At 46.9% G+C, this 20,227-nt stretch overlaps 2 long non-coding RNA genes across 2 annotated transcripts; both read left to right on the plus strand.

Moving 5' to 3' along the window:
• The first annotated feature begins 1,184 nt into the window (after positions 1 to 1,184).
• Positions 1,185 to 2,437, plus strand: LOC137476620 (uncharacterized). Its single transcript, XR_011000465.1, has 2 exons — positions 1,185 to 1,363; positions 1,694 to 2,437. It is a non-coding gene; the product is annotated as an uncharacterized lncRNA (long non-coding RNA).
• A 10,238-nt stretch (positions 2,438 to 12,675) lies between these two features.
• Positions 12,676 to 16,337, plus strand: LOC137475257 (uncharacterized). Its single transcript, XR_010999777.1, has 2 exons — positions 12,676 to 12,795; positions 15,544 to 16,337. It is a non-coding gene; the product is annotated as an uncharacterized lncRNA (long non-coding RNA).
• Positions 16,338 to 20,227: the final 3,890 nt, after the last annotated feature.

The following is a 20,227-nucleotide window of genomic DNA, read 5'->3' on the forward strand; positions in this document are numbered from 1 at the left end:
ACAATAATGTGCCAATAACTATCACCTATGTCAGACGGTGTGACTCTACCTTAAACCAATAGAAAAGTGTCACCATCACACCAAGACACAAAGGACAAGGAGAAGGAGAAGAAGGCAAGGACATGCCCAAACCTCTCCATCTTGCACCCCTGAATCACATTCTAAAAATCCCAAAATTCTACTTATTCACCCTGTGTCAATTCACCTATTACACTACTCAAACCCTTTTGACTTGTAATTCCTCATATAGAGTTGGCAACCTCTCCTACAGGCTAAAATCGAAGCCACAAGTGTTTCTGACTTCTTGCCAAGGTCTCCGAGTCCCCTGCCAGGGTCTCGAGACAGCCAGGGCAGCCAGAGAGATGTCCTGGACTCCGACAGCTGGACATGACAGTGAAGTGTAGAGCACACAGTTTCTGGAGGAGGGAAAGCCTCACCCACTGGTGCCAGGGCACTCACTGGTGCCTCTGCAGGGGAAGGATTCCAGTCCCTGGGGCTCTTAATCAGGCATTTAACATAATTGATCTTATTACACTAAGCATATTACTGTTAAGCCTTCAGCTGTTAATGTTCAGTTGCTGTTGGAAGGGTCAGACCCAGCCACAAATCAGCCTAAAAGCGACACATCTGAAGCAGCAAGATGATACTTCGAGAGTAATAATTACTTTGTCCAGGGAGTCTCTGAATCAGCACGGCAACAACTCCTAAAAGCAGTGACTAGTCATTGTGAGAGACCTCAGGGACACGTCCCCCAAGGGCATCTGTCTGCAAATGTGCCTTCCTCACACTGCCAGCTGCCCACCCTGGGTTCTCCTGCTCCTTAAGCCCCAGCTCTGAATAACTTGGACAGGTCTGTTCTCCCATATCAGAGAGCATCCCACACTGAACTTGCTAGCATCAGGTTCACAGGGCTTTCCAACCCCTATGCATTGCACAGGCTCTGCAATTCTCCATCCTCCAAAACACACACAAGCCTCATTGGCCTCCAGCCCAGCTCTTGCATCCTCCAGGGAAGCCACAGCCCACCTTCATCTTCTAAGGCAGAGGAAGGTTCCCCACAGGCACTACTCGGCCCCCAGCAGAAAGCTTAACAAAACAAGCTTCCCTCCAGCCCAAAGCCCAGGACTGCTGCTGAACATACCAGCAAAGATTGATACCCAAAAGCAGCATCTCCAGTGCAAACCTCCCAGGTTGTAAGTGCCTTCTATCTCCAGCATGAGTAGCTAACAGCAACGACTTGAAAGGCAGTCCTTAGGAGCTGTAGGTTGTTGGGGGTTCTGATGTCTAAATGAAAGCTTTAACCACCCACCTGGTGAGGAGTTCATCAGCCAAGGGGGCTTTTGTGGGTATTTGGGCAGCCATGGTGAACACGGGATCAGGGGCAAGTGAGCTGCTCTGGGGCCTGAGTCTCTCTACCCAGCATCATGTGGAACCAGGCAGAAACCATGTTGGGTTGCATTCACACCATCTACTTCTCTTTGTGTCACAGGGGTTTTTTTCAAGAGGTTTTAATATTGGTCAGCTCTTTACATACTATTTGCTTAAAAGGGACCTTATTTTGAATACCCTTTTTTGACATTATCAGCTCTGATTCCACAAATTAGAGAGGCTCAGATTATCTAATGTAAAAATCACCAATTATCTCAAAAACTATGTATTTGAGAGTGTCTTCCAATTTCTTCATTTTCCTCAGCCTTTCTAGGGCAAAATTATAACCTTGAAGTTGAGAGGTGGAATAGAATTTAAGATAAAAAGGGTCAAACATTAGCTTTCAAATACCAGGAATGAGGACCCAGGGCTCTAAAAGGATTCTTGAATATTTGGAAACAGAAGAGTATTATGAGATCCATCTGTGCTAAAATTATTCATCTCATTGTTTTTACACATGAGGTGGAAATCTATATTTGAAAAGTATTGCATGTGATTTAAACACTCAAGAGAAACTGAAAGAGAAAAATTCATCCATGAAGATTTGGTCTATTGAAAGTAAACAACTGAAAACTGGGTGTTTGCTGATTCATTCAGTTTATGACCAACTCTGTCATTGTCACTTACTTGATTTCCTTCTCTGTCATACATCTCTGTTTCACAATGGACAGAGATGACTGCATAGAAGAGTCCTTGGAAGTAATCAGTTATCGGCATACTCACATCTGTGACTCAAGGTTGTGGAAAATTCAAAGACTTCAAGGAAGAGTTCAGTGTAAGACACAGCTGGCTTGAGCTGCTGGTAGGCAGGAAAAAAAACAGGTAAATCAAGATCTGTGTCACAGGGGAAAAAAAAAAAAAACAGATTGGATTTCACAACACTGCCCACAGGATGCCTCTGTCAGACCAATCCTAAGGAACATGCTGGGAAGTCCTCGTTGCTACCAAGCCTATCCCAAACCCTGCTGGCGGAAACCAGGGGCAAGGAATGGCAAAGCCCATAGCAAATGATTCCCAAAAAAGTCCTCCCAATGCTCTCATGCCTTTCTCCCACCATGGGAAGAAGGTGCTCCTGGACTGAGGCAGGCAGGGGAGGTTGTGGCCCCTGAGCCTGCTGCCCTCCCCCAGGAACTCCCTCCCACCCCGCTGCAGCGGCAGAGGAGGCTGTGCATGGACTGCCCGCCATGGGAGCTCTCCTGGCCAGCCTTTCCCAGGCCATCTGGGCCAGCAACATTAACAAAAGCAGTTTAAGGCCATGAAGTATGAGTCATGCACCCTGTGACAGCCGTTGCACAAGGGGACTAAACACTAGGATACACCATCTCCCAATGTTTCCATGTACCAGTAGCCTCCAAACCAGTGCCACTCAGTTCAGCACAGTGCACATTGTACCCTGCAACTTGCACTGGTTCTTTAATGGAGGTTCCTGTCCCTTAGAAGCAGAGCCCAGCCATGCAGTAATCTCACTGATAGCTTGTTTCATACAGCCTCGGTAGTGCTGGGGAAAACCGGCGCTGGAACGGGAAGCCTGATGTTGGATAGCCCAGGGGCTGGCAGCCTGGATTTGAGGCACAGCCTCTGGCTTCTGAGATGCTCTCTGAAACATTATCCACAGCTCATTAATATGACCTGTTCTGAGCAGCCTGCAGAGCACAAAGATATTCTATTGGAAAGTCCTTGGCTACTCAAAACAAAAAAGGAAATAAAATGGGATTAAATATAACAGCTCCAATAAAGGCAGCATTCCACTGTATTATCCCATTTGGAAAGGCTAAACTAAATCTAGTGGTGAGAAAAGTCTTGATTTCACTCCTGATTTAGCATTTTCAAGGCTAACATGGGATTACACTACACAAACAGGCTGCTACCAAATTAGTTGACTTCAGGCCCTCCCCAGCTTGATAAACAGTTGGAACACTATGGCCACATTTTGCACTGCATTTTTTGCTCTGCACTGCAGTAGATTTTTGAGTGGCTCCCTGTGAGCAGCAAGAAAGCAAAATATCACCCTCCTGTTTCTGCATTTTTAGGGCCAAAACTGCTGTTCTCTCCCCTTCTGTGCCCAGGCACGGAGATCTAGACAGGGACAGTTCATCACCATTGGTAAAGACCATCTCCACACAGGGAAGACATGACCTTCACTTTCCAGTTTTCTTATCTGCTTTCTTTTTTTCTTTTTTTTTTTTTCTTCTCACTATTCCTTTCTCCAGAAAGTCCCCCCAGCAACAAGACCAAATTAATACTTGTGAGGAGTGTCTCACCAGACTGCAAATGCCTCTGCTCTTTATCCTAAAATAATTCTCATGTGAGTGACTAGAATTGCAAATTGTTTTACCTTAGCCAAATGTGGGACTTAAAATTATTAGGACTTTTAAAAGAGGCCAGAGGGTGCCCAGAAATGCCATTTCCACCTGGAGTGAAGCATGACTGTGCAGGGCATAGCTGTGTCCTCTGTCACTCCTGAGGGTGGCTGTCCTGCCTGGAGCAGGGAGCACAGAGTCAAAGCTCTGGATGAGTCTTTATCAATGCAGGTGGCTTTCTTTGATCCTGGGAAGAGCTGCATTGGTATCAGATAACAGCTCAGTGTAATATTTGAAGCTGGCAGGTCCATTTAGGCAGCAGCTCACCCTGGGTGATTTTCATGTTGCCAGGGGATGGAGAGGCAGTGCTGGGCACAGGGACATAGTCCCACCAGCTGTGGATGGCTCAGGGTAGCTCTTGTCTCAGCAGACTGAATTCGTCATCACCTGGAAATATCTTCTTGATAGACATTTCACTGTACTTGGTCTTAAACACACCTGTGCACGTGTGTTCCTATCAGTGGGGTCACTGATGTCCCTCCTGTGATCCCACTAAGTTGAACACTTCAATTTAGTCACTCAACAGTGAAAAGATGCTACAAAGTGACCTTTTGGGAAGGTGGAAATGCTGATCTCCGATCTGGGGGGAGCCCTACCAACATACCCACATATCCCAAAACCAGCAGCTCAGCTAGTCCAGAGCCCAGAGAGACTTTTGGATTCAGAGAGGGAACCATGTGACAAAGCCCAGAACACAAATCACCCAAGAAACTGTCAGCAGCCAGTTCAAACCCAACATTTGCATTAAGCATCTCAGCAGCACAGTGTGACAAAATCTCCACTCCAAAATTACTGAATCTGGAGGAAGTTTAAATCCAGAAACAAAACACTTATACTTGAATCAGCCAGTATTCAGAGTGTGTGTTCATGGGTGGGAGTTTATGTGTTTGCATCCCATGCACACACATTTATATGCACTCATTAACTACTGCAATTTCTAAAAAAAGTTAAAATCTAAGATCACAAGAAGTAAGGATCGCTCATATTAGTTGCATTTTTTCATAGGCAAAGTCACAGCTGAGGCTGGCACCATGATTTGCTTTTGCTCAGCTCTTTTCCCACGGACCCCATTTTGGGTCAAAAACAAGTGAAGCTGCAGAGAGCCAGCCCATGCCAGGGGCAAATTCCAGGCCTGGCCTAAACGAGTGTAATTCACATTCAAATCAGCTGAAGTTATGCTACCCTGTTCCAGGACTGACCCAGCTCCTGCAGCTTTCCTCCTCAGATTGTTCCCAGCCTGTCACTGTGATGAGCGCACGCTCCCAGGATTTTGGCACAGGAGTGAGGCAAGGACAGCTCCGGACGTGCTGATCAATCACAGAGCCTTACATTGGACAGGTCTGAAATCAGTCTCCAATTTACCAACTTCCAGGCATGTGACAATCAGGAGCATTTGGGGATACATATTTATGTTTCCAGAAGTGAAAACACAGGGAGCTATTAATAGATGAATCTAAAAGCATCCCTGGGACCGTGTGAGGTGTCATCCTCTGGCAGCACTTCACTGTACCCACTGCTGGGAATGTAATCATGTGCGTTGTCATCGTGCACCCACCCGTAGCAGCAGCACAGGCTCAACCCCACTCTGGGGCCAGCTCAGTCTCCACCAAAGGGGCAGCAATGTTTTAACTCCCCTGCGAAGCACTTGGAGAGGGAGTTGGTGCTGGAGCCCAGGCACAGATAGGACAGGGATGCATTTTCTTCTTACCAACTCAGCTGTTTCCACCTTCCCGTAGGAGACAGGATCCCATTTGATCTCTTCCCAGGCAGATTAAGGAAAGCCTGGAGTCATCCTCTGGTTTCATGACAAAGGTGCACTTGGCAGCAGGAGGGCACCTGTGAAGGATGCTCTTCAGCTGGGGGCAATACTGAAGGAGGATGCAGAACTTAACCTTCTCTTATTTTCTTGGAATAGGACCTGGCTAGGGTTGGGAAATGGCTGGGCAAGCCTCAACTTGATGCCCAGACCTTGTCAGCATGTGACTGGGGAGCACTTCTCATCCTGTGCATCTAGGCCCAGGGGATCAGGTAGGATTTGGCTGCACAGGCCAGGTATTCAATGCACTGCACATCAACATCCAGCATGAGGAACAGAAACACAATGTGTGTGTCCATTTGTTTTCATGTCTACTCCTCTGTTTCTCCTGCCATGTGCTCCCCTTGGAACTGCAGGCACATTAGACTGTTTCCAGCTCTGAGGTAGCTCTTATGCAAATAGGCAAGGCAGTACAAGGAGACACTGTCCTTTCCCAGTAACCTCTCTCACGTCTGTGCTGTTGCCCTGTAGAGATGGAGGTGCTGGCAGAAAGCAGGCCAAGTACCCACTGCTAAAAAGTGACAGCAGGAGAGGAAGGTGGCCTGACCAGCTGATTCCTGGTTAAGTCCTCAGTTCCTGGGTATGGCAGGCTGCTGAGTTCCTAGGGGGAAAATATTCTTATTACTTAAAGCCAAAAACATGAAATAAATGAGCAATTTTATCTCTTTTTTAACCTGTAATTTTTCTGAGAAAATTTTTTCAAATATATTAAAACAGAGGTATTTCACACCTAATCTGTTCTTGTCCTTTAGTGCAGTCATCTGGCACCCCCTTCAATTTCCAGAAGGTCATTCTATATAAGGCTGTTTCAAATAGCTCAAAATCAGTTACAGATATATAAACAATTACATATTTATGTAAGATGAGGGATTTTCCTTAATATGCATTTAATGTTACACACAGAATATGAACTAGCTATGGTTTGGGATTTTGTTCATTTTTATGGTGTTTCTACCCATTTATTTTATGGGTTCTGGGGAGTGGAGGCTAAAATTGAGAGCTTGTAAGAGGTTATAAAAGAAAAGAACGGACATATTTTTCATGGCAGTTTGAATAGCCAGGTTGAAGAAAAGGAAAAAAAACAACAGCAATGCCTTTTACTCATATCTTAGGCAATTGCTTTTTCCCAGTGCTGGACTAAGATGTGGGGACCTGTAATTTTTCTCGTGGGGTTTTTTCCCCTGTACCTCACCAATGCAGCCCAGTGCTCACCAAGGTGAGAGCATCTCCTCTATCTGCAGCCCGAGGAGGGAGGGGCTGTCGTTGTCCCCTCCTTAGGGACTGGGCCAGGCAAAGGAGAGGCTGCAAACAGCCAGGGGCCCAAGCAGAAAGCCCCAAGAGCCCAGTCATGGGGATGCACGGCACTCTGCCTCTCTCTGTGTGTTTAAAGCATCACTCCTACCAACACCTGTCAAAGCTGCAGGCACCTGGCACTTCTGTAAATCAGATTTTCAGGTCTTCAGCAGGCATTCAGAGAAAAAGAAAACACATTTATGGGCCACCTGCAGTCAAACATCATGGAGGTTCAGACATAGATTTGTACAAACCAGTTCCTTGTGACGGATGGTCTGAGTACCCAGCAAGCCAAAAGCTCAAACTCCTTCTGTGTTGTTGATTGCATATCTCACATGCACCACGTCCAGCCCCTATTTTTACAGAAAGTGTCTTGAAAGGAGAGGAAACAGCTGGTGAATAATTCATTGTGTACCCTCCCAGTTGTATTGCAGCCTCTCCTCAACAGGCAGGGTTATCTGTACCACCATGAGCCATTCCCCCAACGCTTCTGGAAACAAAGGCTTCCTTTCTGCAGCTGTTTATCCAAAGGACACCGAGAGAACTGCAGGAGGAGTTGGGGAAACAGCAGGAGTATGAGATTCCACCCAGTGTAATCCCTTCTCAGGGAGCAGAGGTATCTCTGGACAAGGAGGGCTTGGAACTCACAGTCACATTCCAGGTTTATCTGCCAGCTCTGTTCCCCTCACCACTAAGTTTTTTCCCAACTTATAATGACCCATCCTTCTGGACCCAAGTCCTTCTGGACTTGGTAACAAACCAGAAGTTGTGAAGATTAAAGAAATATGAAAATTAAAGAAACAAGAAATAGAACAAGAGAAAACAGCTTCAGGTTGTGCCAGAAGGTTTAGATTGGATATGAAGAAAAAATTCTTCACTGAAATGGTGATCAAGCTGCCCAGAACAGGCAGCTGTTCAGGTCCTGCACAGAACAGGCTGCCCAAGGAAGTGGTGGAGTCACTGTCCCTGGAGGTATTTAAAAGATTTGCAGATGTGGCACCTGGGACGTGGTTTAGTGCTGGGTTAACAGACTCTGGAACTAGGTGGCACAGAGCAGCCCTGGGGAATGTGGCAAAAAGTGCACTGGCTCCAAGGAATGCTTTTTGGGGAAAGTGGTCATTCCCTAGGACAGGGCTGCCAACCAGGATAACCACGCTGCTCATCTTGTGCTGAGGACAAGTCATCATCTCACTTCCAGCTCATCCTGAACTGGTGGAAAGTTGCTATTTCACCTCCCAGCCCATAATTCACGCATGTATTAGTCACTGACAACCAATTATATTTTTTGCCATCACATGCAGTGCTATAGATGTTGCCAGAGTCCAGCTTGGGGAATATTTCTGCAATATGTTTTTAGATGTAATTAACAAAAAAGACTCTAATCAGCTAGCTGCCCCAATTGGCCTGCAGCATGGAGGGAGACCAGGGAGAGGTTTGCAAGTCGTTTTTTCAGAGTTGCAATAAACCCATCTCCAGGCCCCTGCCGCCAGCCAACGCTGCCCTCTGTGAACTGCACAGATGCAGTGGGAGAGAGAATGTTGGTTGAAATCCTGACAGGCTTTATGCTAATTCACCAAAGAGCATTTTAGACCATACACGGACACTTAATCGAGTGGGAAAGACAGCAGCGAACACGACATTTAATTATGGGAAAGAAAAACGAAGTCTTTTACCCCGCATTTGGCGTTCTCCCAACACACAGAGTTAATTGTTAGGAGGGTATATTAGAAGGCAATGAAGGAGAAGATTGAAAACCCTGATTATACCGAGGTCCTGAAAATGCTGAATTTATTGAATTTCACATGAGAAAACACAGTCTGTGCTACACTGAGGGCTGTGCCAGCAGACAGCTAAGAGCTCAGGGGGTCTGTATGTGCATGTAAGAGGGAAACAAAGCACCCCAACTGCTTTATGAGCCTCTGCCAACTGCTGGCCAAGCCCCACTGCATCCCTAAAATGGGGCAGGTCAATATATACTTATGTGGATACTCTTGGTGTAGGTGATGCGCAAGGCCAGCATGTTTTTCAGGAGTTCAGTTTTCCTTTAGAAAAGGATCTAACCAGGTAAAGTTGGAAAGTGCATTTCATCTGTTACCTCTGTGTAGTACATTTAGTTGCATTTGTCTAAATTTGGCTAGAGCCTGAAGCAACAGCAAGCCCAAATGCTTTGGCAAGCACTGGCACAGATGCCCATGAGATAACAAGAGTGGTGGGGCTGGATCATGTGAAGGTCCACCAGTCCCGGTGGACTGCACCCAGAAGAGGGGGCATTACCAGAACAGAGAATCAACCAAAATTCTCCCCCAAAAAACCCCACTGCCTCCAACAGTTTGATTCTTAGCCCTGTCCTTGGACTGTGGTGTTGCCTTAGTGTCCCTCAGCACATTTCACTGTGAATTTTTTTCAGTTGTCCCTTGAACCACATGAAGTTTTAGCCCATTTTTTCTTCATTTTTGATCATGGGTGAGGAGCAAAATTTTGACCCGTGGATGTAGTCATTATATCATGACCCACGGCCCAACATATCTCCTTGAGAAACTCCCCAGATTGGGTCCCACAAAGGAAAAGTTGTGCCAATAATTGCCAATTCCGTCATGACATTAAGAATTCCATCTGCTTTTGCTGAAGTCAGTAGAATTTTCTCTGGATTTTAGCAGCACAAGATGCTTTTTTTTTTTCCCTTTTTTTTTTTTTTTTTTTTTAAAACAGGAGAAGTCCCCATGGATAAATGAGCTCCAGCTGATGGGGCACCTGCAGTAGCTGTCACTGTGCTGCAGGGGGGAACCTTTGGCTGCTGATGCACTCGCGGCTGCTGCAGGTTGGAACGGGCACCGCGAGTCAACTTCGGCCGAAATGCCCGTAGGAAGAGCCCTGGTGATTTGTATCGTGGTCCCGATTTTATTACAGCTTCTGGGGCTTTTTCCTAGCTTTAAACAGTTTAGGAAAAAGCGTCCTAAAAAATAAAATAATTTTTAAAAAGACAGAAGGAATCTGATATTTGGGGTAAGATAGCCAAAACTGTTCCTTCAGATCACATGATTTTTGTGCCTGACCAACGTCAGTGGAAACACCCAAACGGAAAACTTGAATCCGCCTCATAGACACAGAGCCAGGCTGTCACTGCAGAGCGGGAAGTCCAGCAGAAAACATAAAATTCTGGCTCCTAATGGAGAGCAGCAAAGCAGAGGAAACCCAAAAGGCTTATGTAACGGCGGCACACCGCTCGCACGGCAGCCAGGTGTGTGTCCAGTCCAGGGAGCACTGGGCGCTCGCTGAGCTGTGGACTGAATCCCAGCAGCTCCGCTGGGAGTTAAGCTCAGTGCTGAGCCAGCCCCAGGCTGCTGCTCCGAGTGGCCGTGGGTGGCCACACGTCCCTCGGGGCCAGCCTGAGGACACACACAGCTCCCGGGATGAGGAGCTGAGGCAGGACAGCGCGACACCGAGCACCGATTTGTTGATGGAGATCTCAGGGGAAACTGCTGAGCCGAGAAAAACAAATTGACAGCAGCTCCATCCTCAGCAGCCAAACGCACTTCGGTTTGGCTTGGATTTCTCAGGTGCCTGGCCGAGCTTGCGCTAAGCTTGAGCACAAGCCAGCCGTGTTTAGCAGGCCGGTGGCAGGCAGGAAGGAGCACTGTGCCTGTGCCAGCCCAAAGCCTGTGGACAGAGCACGAACGGTGGCATCTGGAGCTCTGGCTCAGCCCTGCAGGCTGGCAGCATCCACCCCTTGCGGTACAGCTTTAGCTAAATAATTACGTTTGGATTTTTTCTTTTGTTTTAATGAGACAAGAATAACTGTCTCAACTAAAATGCCCACTATGCTGTTTAAAATTTGATTTAAACACTTCCCACTGCTTTTTGATTATTTATCCTTCTCTCTGAGATTTTTTTGAAAAACAATTTTCCACTTTAGACAAACATTTTCCTATGAGGACCTCTATGAGGAAGGGGCTGGCTGATCGTTTGCAAGAGTGTTGGTCCCTGGGGCCATTTCCAGCACTGCTGAGTAATGCTCTAGGAGACTTGGCAAAAATTCATCTCCAAGCTGTGCATGTCCTCAGTCACACTGGATTTTCAAGAACCACGTCAGTGTGGAACCGCACGCCAGGCGCACGGTGCCCTGCCCGGGTCAGCAGGAGGAAAGTGTGAGCACACACCTATGGGCAGGTCACAACTGGAAATGAAGGTTAGAAAAGTGCAGAAGCCAGGCACCAGTTAAACATGGGTGAGCAGATTCCTCTTTTCTTCAGGGATTGAGGGGAATTATTTGACTTTGGTTTGCAGCAACAACCATGCCTCAGATCTCCATTGCACTGCCAATGCAAGCGTCCTCAGAGGAACCCAGGAAGACCTCTGCATATAAGGAAGAAGGAGATGTCTCAAGACAGATTAAAACAAATCTCAGAACAAAGCCACCTCAAGTACAACACTTTAAATGGAAGTCAACTTGATGAGTAAAAGACTGGCCCGCTCCAGAAGCACATTTTCCTGTTCCCTGTATGTTTCGGTTCAGTGGTGGCTGAGCTGCTATGCAGTAAAACTCACTGGTGAATGAGCTACTTTTAAAGCAACAGAACTTTGTCCTCTTGGTGGCTCAGTTTCTCTGGTGTCTCCAAAATGTTTGTTTGTAAGTGTGAAATGACTAACTGGCCTGTGCAGAAATGAAGGCAGTTGAGGTTCCAGCTTTGGGAAGCTGGCCATGGTGTCAGGCAGATGGAGTTGGGGAAGCCCCATGAGAGCAGGGGCTGAAGGCAGCAGAGGGAATGCAGCTGCATTCTCACCACTGCAGGTGACTCAAAGAGTTCAGCTTCTGACATCTGCTTCAGTCCCCTGGAGCCCTGAGAGAAAACCTGAATGTCACATCCCACTGCTCTGACCTTGCCTCACCTCTCCTCCCACCACCATCCTCACGCTTCTGCTAAAAAAATCCTACCCTCAAACACACTTAAGTCTCTCAGAGCACAAACCAAGCATCAGAGAACCAGTGCCTTCTTCCCCAGACAACAAAATGCTGGAAGTGGCAGCACCAAGGAGGCTCCCCTTGCCTTTGCATCTCCACGTGCTGTCAACTCTGAAACCTAATGATTGTGCTAACACAGCAGCTACCTTTGGCTTGCTTCCAGGGGCCATTGCAGCAGGCTGCCAACTGCAGTGGGCTTGTGCCACCATCCCATACTCCTTCCACAATCCCCAACCTCTCAGAGGGAGTATCCAGCTTGCTGCAAGCCATGGCACAGCCACTGCTGCATGCCACAGACTGAAAGGTCACCTCTGTCACAGGACAAACTACAACCCACACGACACAACATTGTCTCACTCACAAAGAACAGCCCAGACGCTGGGAACAACAGATCAGCACCCTCTGGAAGACCATGGGTCCCAGCAGTAACTTAAGCAAAGCTACTTTTATTCTATACAAGCAAGCAAAGACCTTGAACTTTTATCAAACACTTATCACCAAGACAACCAAGAAAGGTGCTTGAACCCTGGCCAATATGTTTTTCTTTCTGCTTCACAGAATACATGAATTACAAGAGCAGGCTGTCTCCAGGAGCGTTTGTGCCTCAGAGACAGCAGCCAGGTTTCCAGGGTAAACTCAAATGAACTCTTCTTTTCTTGTGGGCTTAACCGAAACACAAGTCTAAGGGATCTCAAATGCTGACATCATTTATAAAACCCAACCCCACAGTATAACCTCTACCAAGCACAGACCATACCCCAAGGCTTACCTCCCTTTATCACACTGGTATATTATCCCAGACCCACTTTCTTCAGTGGTTTAAGCTGAAACACCTGGCTGTAAACCAGGACACAGGCACTTCTTATTCTGCCATCTCCAGTTTGGGGGCAGGAGAGTGGGGCTAGAGGCTGACAGCAACAAAGCAGAGATGTGAAGAGGTGACCCTGAATAATTCTGTCTGTATCCTACAAAGCTCCTCAGCATGACTGAAATTCCCACCTGGCACTGTTGGTGGCTTCAGCAGGTGATGCTGTACCCAGCTCTGAGCGAGCTGCTGAACAGCAGCACTCCCAAGAGCCCAGAACAGCCCCCACTGGTGACAGACTGTGTTGGCAAGCCTGGGGTACACAGATGGGAGGGGTGGGCAGGATGAGCTCTGTCCACAGCGCTGCGAAAAAGTCTGAAGGAGCCCAAGATCTTTGTCTAAGTGTGCTGCACACCCTTCTGCAGTGAAAAACCCTGCATGTGCTCCAAACTCTCTGTTCGCCTCAACAGTGGCTGCTCCACTGTGGGCAGCCCTGCGATGGTGAGCCCAGTCAGCCTGTCCTGGTCCCAGTATCCAAACAGGGCTATAGGAGAGGTCCAGGGAGCAGAGCCAAAGGGGAGGAGACCACTGGGACCCCTGCAGGTGGTGGCAGGGAGCAAGCTGACCTTAGTGTAGTGCTTAGCAGCTGAGTTCAGTTGTTTCTCAGCTTCACTATTTACATGTTTTTTGTCATGTATCTCATCTCCCAATTACTTTACATCATCTTTTTAGATTTTTTTTTTATTTCTGTTTTCTGCAGTGGAGCATCATCAAACTCTTGCAACACTTTGGAAACATCAGTCCTCTCACCTCCCTAAATTGCATGTGGAGGAGTAGAGGAAAATCCTGGCAAGGGAAGCTTGAACCATAATGCCCCAGCCAATTAATAAGCCATGAGCAGACATACTAATGGACAAATCCGATCAGGCAGTTACAACAATTTCTATGCAAAAGCAGTGCTTCCAAATGGAGAGCGCATGAAATTATACTCATGCTGAATCCGTCAGTTAAAAGGCATTGCTACCCTGATTTTAAGCACCTTTATATTCACAAAATTATCTATCACCTCTACATAGGGGATAGCTACTGACTTAGAAAAAGCAAATGGAAAGACCCTACTATGAACTCGCTATGTTTTAACCTCCTGATTGTACTTGGATTTGAAAATTTAATTAGAAAGTAATTACAGAGAAACTGGAAATATTGCAGAGGCCTCATCACCAGGCCCGGGAGGTTTTCTTGGCAGCAGAGCAGCTGCATGCAGCACTAGAAGATTTCTGACCACTTTTTTACAAAGCAAAAGACAGACTCTTTCTGAACACCACTCTGCAGCAAAAAGGCTTTTGACTGATAATCCAATCTTTTTTCAGAAAAACAGGACGAGTTTCCCGTTGGGTTGTTGGCGGCAGAGCTGCGGAGGCTGCACTCGCCGTTGGAGTTAACTGCTGCACCGCAGCCACTTCCCACTGAAGGAAGCTCACGACAGAGCTGCCCTCTTTCTTCATCCCTGTTTGTTATTTCAACAGACCCAGCAGCAGCCAAGAGCAGAGAGAATGAACAAATGGGAATAAAAATAAGTCCTCTAAGGCACGCAAAGCACTGGCCAGTTCTTTTTTTAATCTTTCTGCTTGGCCATGTATCTATTGTGTCTTAGAGCTGAAATAGCAGAGGGGTTTCTTACACCAAAGCCAGATCAAATACAACTTTTGGGTGAGCATTATACTGTGTGTACCAGCCTCTAAACAAAAGTGAGTGGGCTGCTTTGCTTTATCTTAGACAGGAGTTTGTCCTGCAATGAGCTACAAGGTCAGAACAGTTCCATGCTGAACAGCAGGGTCTGAACAGCCACACATGCCACCAAAATTAAATATACACTAATCAGAGGTGAACTCAAATAATTTAGGCCCAATGGTTGGATAGGTAATTTCTGAGTCGCAGAGCCCTACTCACATACCAGCTACAAATGTCTTGGGGGAAAAAAAATGGTTAGGGTAATGCTCCCCATGGCAACCCAAGCATCTACACAGTGAAGCTGCTGCAGAAAGAGGATATCTCTGCTTTGCTCCAAGGAGGCTCCATCCCCCCAAACCTCATCTAGAGAAGGGGATCTACACAGCCCTGACAAGTACAGCCTGCTCCAGAAACAGGAGCTTGTGAACATACTGCTAACACTGTGTACCTACACATCCCTCAGCTTTATGCAAAGCCATTTTGGCATTCCCAGCAGCATTGCTTGGAATTAGGGTGCTGCTGCATCAGCAGTCCTGGGCCCTACAGCCTGAACCACAGGTTTCATTCAGGCCAGTTATAGCACATTATAAACAGAGGATCCTGCTTGTTTTGGAACAGGCAACATAGCGAGCAAGAGGTTTTGCTTCCACAAATAGCCCGGGAGCTGGTGAGGACAGGCTCATATCCACCACCCTGAAAAGTGCAGGGGTTAAAATGACACCAGGAGGGAACAAGGAGGTGTCCCCAGCCTGGCCAGAAACTGGAGTGAATAAGTCTGGGTACCGATCCTCTATGGGGTCAGGCTCTGCTTTAGCAAAACCTTTATCCTATTTATCTACAGGAAAACTGAGCTTTCATCCTGAACCTTCCTTCAATGTTTTAAGTAGCAAAATTTAATAATCACAGGTATACTTTTATAGACCAACAGATGATTTTGTAAGGATTTTAAAGCATGTTCATGATATACAATACAAAAGGCAGGCAATTCATTGGTTCTTAGGGAGCCAGGGCAACAAATTCACATTGAATTCAATCAGGTGTCTGTTCAGAGCAATTCCCACTGGGGAAGCCATCCTAGTCTCTAGTCTCTAATTCTAAAACACTGCATCATTTTTCTAACTTTTGAATATTATTGATTTTTTTTTTTTAGGTGGGGAGAGAAATGCCAAGTGTGATGTCAGCAGGCAGCAGTACTTGACACAATTGCTCTTTCCCAAAGCAGAGCACTGAATGCCAACTGAAGCATGGCTGGATATTGCACAATACGAGACAAACTATGCTGTGCATATTTGGGGCAATGGACACAAGGGCATGACCCCTTGTGCCCTTGGGGGTTGCTCTGCCAAGGCCACGTTGCTATATCATTATGATAAGGGTAATCCTGTTAGGCAAACACATCAAACAAATAGTTACTCCTGATTGCAGACCTTGTCTAGGCAGATTTAAGCCTGGGTTAAAATGGTGCTGAGTGTGCAATCCTCTGGCACAGCACAACAGGGGCTGAGAGAGGGATACGTGGGGGCTTCTGTGCCTCAGGACCCCAGGCAGGCACTCTCTGAGGCTCAGGCTAATTCCTGGAAGTATCTAAAAATTGCAACAGAATAAGTTCCCTCTCTTTCCCCTTCACTTCTTGTGTAGAAGAGGACAGATGACTCTTATGTCAGCCTGTTTTGCTTCTATATTTATGTCCTGCCTCAGGCTCACAATGTTCAGCTCAGATGCAATCCAGTCTGGTTGTATTAATACATCTGGGAAAATATTTTTAACAACCAACATCAAGCTGAAGGCCAAAACCATCCACAGGCACCAGGAGCTCTCTGACCCCTCTTGACCACTTGCTTACAAAACAGAAATGCTCCCCAAAAGGTGCTCTGAAGATTTTTAAGGGCCAAGCATGCTTTTCAGCTTCCCTCTGTAATATGCTGGATGAAATTTAATCTCTGCTGTAGCTCTGGGAATTTCCCTAAATTTCCAGAAGGATGAATGTGGCTCTTTTATTACAGGTGCAAAAATCAAGGCTTAATGAGACATGGGCTGTGAACCCAGCCAAGGTGAAGAGGACACTGATGACAGCCTGTGAGCATCCCTGAGGGCTTGCAAAACACCTCCAGCAGAAGGAGCTCATCACCTTGCTGCCCACCTCACTCTGCCAGACCACTTTATCAAGGAAACAGAATAAAAAATAAGTGTCAAAGCCTTAAAAATTGGGTAATCCCACTCGTGGGCAACATCAACAGATCTGTGATACCAGCTGAGAGATTTATTGAGCCTATCATCAGCTGGGACTGATGTCTGACAGCAGTCAATCCTCACATTATATACTTCCTACAGAGCCACTGGAGAGATTTCCTTTCCAAAACAAAATGTATCAGAGCTTCATTTGGGCTCTCAAGAAGCAAAAATGGGTAAGGTTGGAAGGGACCACTGGAGGTCATCTAGTCCAACCCCCCTGCTCAAGCAGAGTCCCTGGGAGCACATTACTCTGGATTGTGTCCAGCAGCTTTTTAATATCTTCAGGGAAGGAGACTCCTCAAGGTCTCTGGGCAACCTACTCCACCAAGAACCATTTCGGATGCAGATTTTTGGAATTTGCTCAGCAACAGCCAGGAAACAAGAATTACAAGAGAAGTTTTGCTTACTTCGTTGTTTTCAAAGTAGATTTTTCTTTCATGCCATGGATCAGGATGGAGCTGACCCTATAACACATCAGAGAAAGCAGAGCAGCCAAGGTTATGGGTAGCTCTGGCTCAATGTGAAATGGTGATTCACACAAAGTCAAGCAAGCAGAGACTGACTGTAATACAAATGAAGACTGAGGAGGAAGAAGATGTGGATGCAGGGCAGTGCAATGGTGAGTCATGAGAACAGGGCATGGTTCAAGGCCATGACTCCTCACCTGGACAGGGCAATGTTGTCTGATGATTCCAGCAAGGGAGTCCAGAGGATTGCCCCAACCCAGATCACTGCTGACTGTCTAATCAGCTGTCTTGTTTATGAAATGAAAATATTTTTGCACTTTCCAGGAAAACTTCTGTATCTTTTCCAAACTGATTTGATATTCTGAAATGAAAGGACAGCTACTTGCGAAAATGCTCCCCTAAAAAATGGAGATGGGCAAAGAGACACACAAAAGGCATGTACAGACCCAGGCAGATATAGCAGGGAGGTGCTCTCATCTCTATATCTGATGTGCAACAGTCATACAGGGTGAACAGCCCTCACTCACCACCATGCAGGAAGATGTGCACTCCTCCTTATGAGGCAGCCCCAGGCAGCTTCCTTTACTGCCTTCCCATCCCTGGTGCTGCAGGCAGCCAAGGGCCCTGAGATGACAGAAACAAAGGACAAGCTCATCAGGGGAACAAGCAGCAGCAGAAGAAATGAAACTGAAAGGTTTTTGAGAAAATGTTTGTGTGAGGCTTCCACGAGGTGTCAGCAACAGCTATTATTCATCAGAGCTGAACAGAGTGCCTGGGGCTGCCATCCGCCTCCTCACATGGCATGTCCTCACCAAAGGAGAACAAATCCTGTCTAGTGACTGCCAGCAGCTCTGCCGCCGTGTCTCCACACAGGATGACCAGTCTCTGTCCCCTAACAGAGCAGAGCAGAGGGTTCCCCATGCCGAGCCCAGACCCCCAAGGACCAGAACAATATACTTGCATATTATCCCTGACCTAAAGAACTCACCAGCTGAAACAGGATGGTCGAAGCAGCGTTACTGCATCCTGTGTGCAGGTGGGATACTGGTGGCAGAGAGATTAAACTGAAGATCAGTGATGTACCTGTGGTGAGAGGGGAACATACAGTGTGTATATTCCAGCCCAGCGCCCCTACCACAAAACCCCTGACTCTCCTCATTCCTTACTTCACTCTGAAGATGTGCAGTTTTAGCTAAATAGGACATTAGGTATTTCTCTCTGACTTGTTGATGAAGATCCCAGAGGCTAAAAGTGAAGTGGCAGCTGTGCTGCTCCAGCCCACCAGGGATCTGGAGCTGTTGTCTAAACTCTGCTGACCTTTGGTCCTGAGCCTGCCTTTTTCCAGAGGAGACTGGTAAGTGTTCAGAGTTAAACCCATGCACGAATTCTTTGCAAGGGCTGGAGTAAACCCTGTATCCTTCAGCTGTATTCAAGAAAGAGGGGTGTACTCTTTGGCCATCTTCAATCTCATGCTCAAACCCAGCACTAGACTATGTTCAGTGTATTCCCTGATAGTGCCTATTTTTATTTTGCTTTTAATTACACACACAGTCAGGTCCATTATGTCAAAATTATCCTGCCCTCAATTTAATGAAAGCCTTAGGAAGCAAATGACGTCTGCCACAAGAAATGGCAGAGCTTTTCCCTTCGTCCGATTACGTAGTTGGGGTTTCCGTAGTATTAAGAAGGTTTTAGTTGGTCACTGGCTGGAGAAACCAAAGGATCAAGATCCCGAAGGAGGGTGAAGATGAAAATAGCTCTGAAAGGATACGTCACGTTACTTGGATGTGGCTGCACCGATAGAGTAATCTCTGTCATGTGCCAAGGAACCTGTGATAAGCCCTCTCATAGTTGGATTGGTAATAAGATCAGCTGCTTAATTCAAAGTGATTAAAACCAGGCTGGACTGCAAACAAACAAATCATGTTCATGGGTCTGTGCAAAAAAAATATACATATCAGAAATGTAAAACTTTTCTGGGCTGTCCTGTTACATCACTAGAGCTGAGTACCGCACCCTATAAACAATTTTGGGGCCAAATGTAATCCAGTGCAGCCCACAGACAGGCTGCCCTTCCTGCCACAGGCAGGCTCCCACTTCAAATGTATGTGACAAATACAATTTGCAAAGGGTTACCCACCAGCTGCGAGGCTGAAAGCACTTGGCATGCTCTGGCCTATTTTTAAGCCAGTGCTGGGGCCCAAAGCACACTATGGTTGTAACCATTCCCACTGCCTCCGTAGGAGAGCTTGGCCCATGGATAACAATCTCACTTCTACACCAAAGACATTAATTTCCTATGAAAAAGTCAGTTTGGCTTTGCAACTGTGCTAATGCCTTGCCTTTGGGCTCTGGCACCACTTGGCTTGCCCAGGCATATGTGCAGGATGAGTAGAAAGGTCTGAGCAACCTGACATTACCACACCGGACATCCAAATCAATGGCAACGTCCTAGCAACACCTAGAAAAGGATTTGGGATTCTCATCAGGGCATCCCAGGAGCAGGAGCCATACAGAGATGCAGTGGGTACCACTGCCATCAGCAATGGGCACCAAGGCATGGGCAGACACAAAGGAAGGGCTGTAGAAGCAGCTATTTTTAAACCATTTCTTTCGGTCCTGCACTTTGGTACCAATTATCCCATGGCTGCAGTGATAGGACGTGACTGACAGGTCAGTGCCCTGGTGGTAGCAGGGAGTGGTGAAGCGGCTGCCTTTAATGGGTTTTCACCTGGAATCGGAAACAAGCAGCGAAAGAGGATTTTCTGTGCCCTGGCTGACATCCAAGACACCAGGGATCTGCAGGGATCCTCGGATGACGAATTGTGCTGACAAACGCTGGACGTAATTCTCTCCGGCAAAGCAGATCAGTGGATGTTATCCTTCTTCTCTTCCCTCAGATGTGGTCAGCAAGAGTTTTTAAGTGTGACAGTGGTGCACAGTGTCCTGCCCAGCTCCCCCACCTGCCTGCACCCCCTCACACGGATCCCCAGGGTTTGCTGTGAGCGTTGCTTGGCAGGGAAGAAGTTACAAAGCAAAGCAAGCACAGTTTAGGCATTGTTTCCCTGGCTGAATGGTGGTTCAGAAGAGGCACAACAAAGGGGATGGCTGTTCCTCGCCAGCTTCTTACTCATC

Source organism: Anomalospiza imberbis, chromosome 6, assembly GCF_031753505.1.
Source record: "Anomalospiza imberbis isolate Cuckoo-Finch-1a 21T00152 chromosome 6, ASM3175350v1, whole genome shotgun sequence".
Classification (NCBI taxonomy): Eukaryota; Metazoa; Chordata; class Aves; order Passeriformes; family Viduidae; genus Anomalospiza; species Anomalospiza imberbis.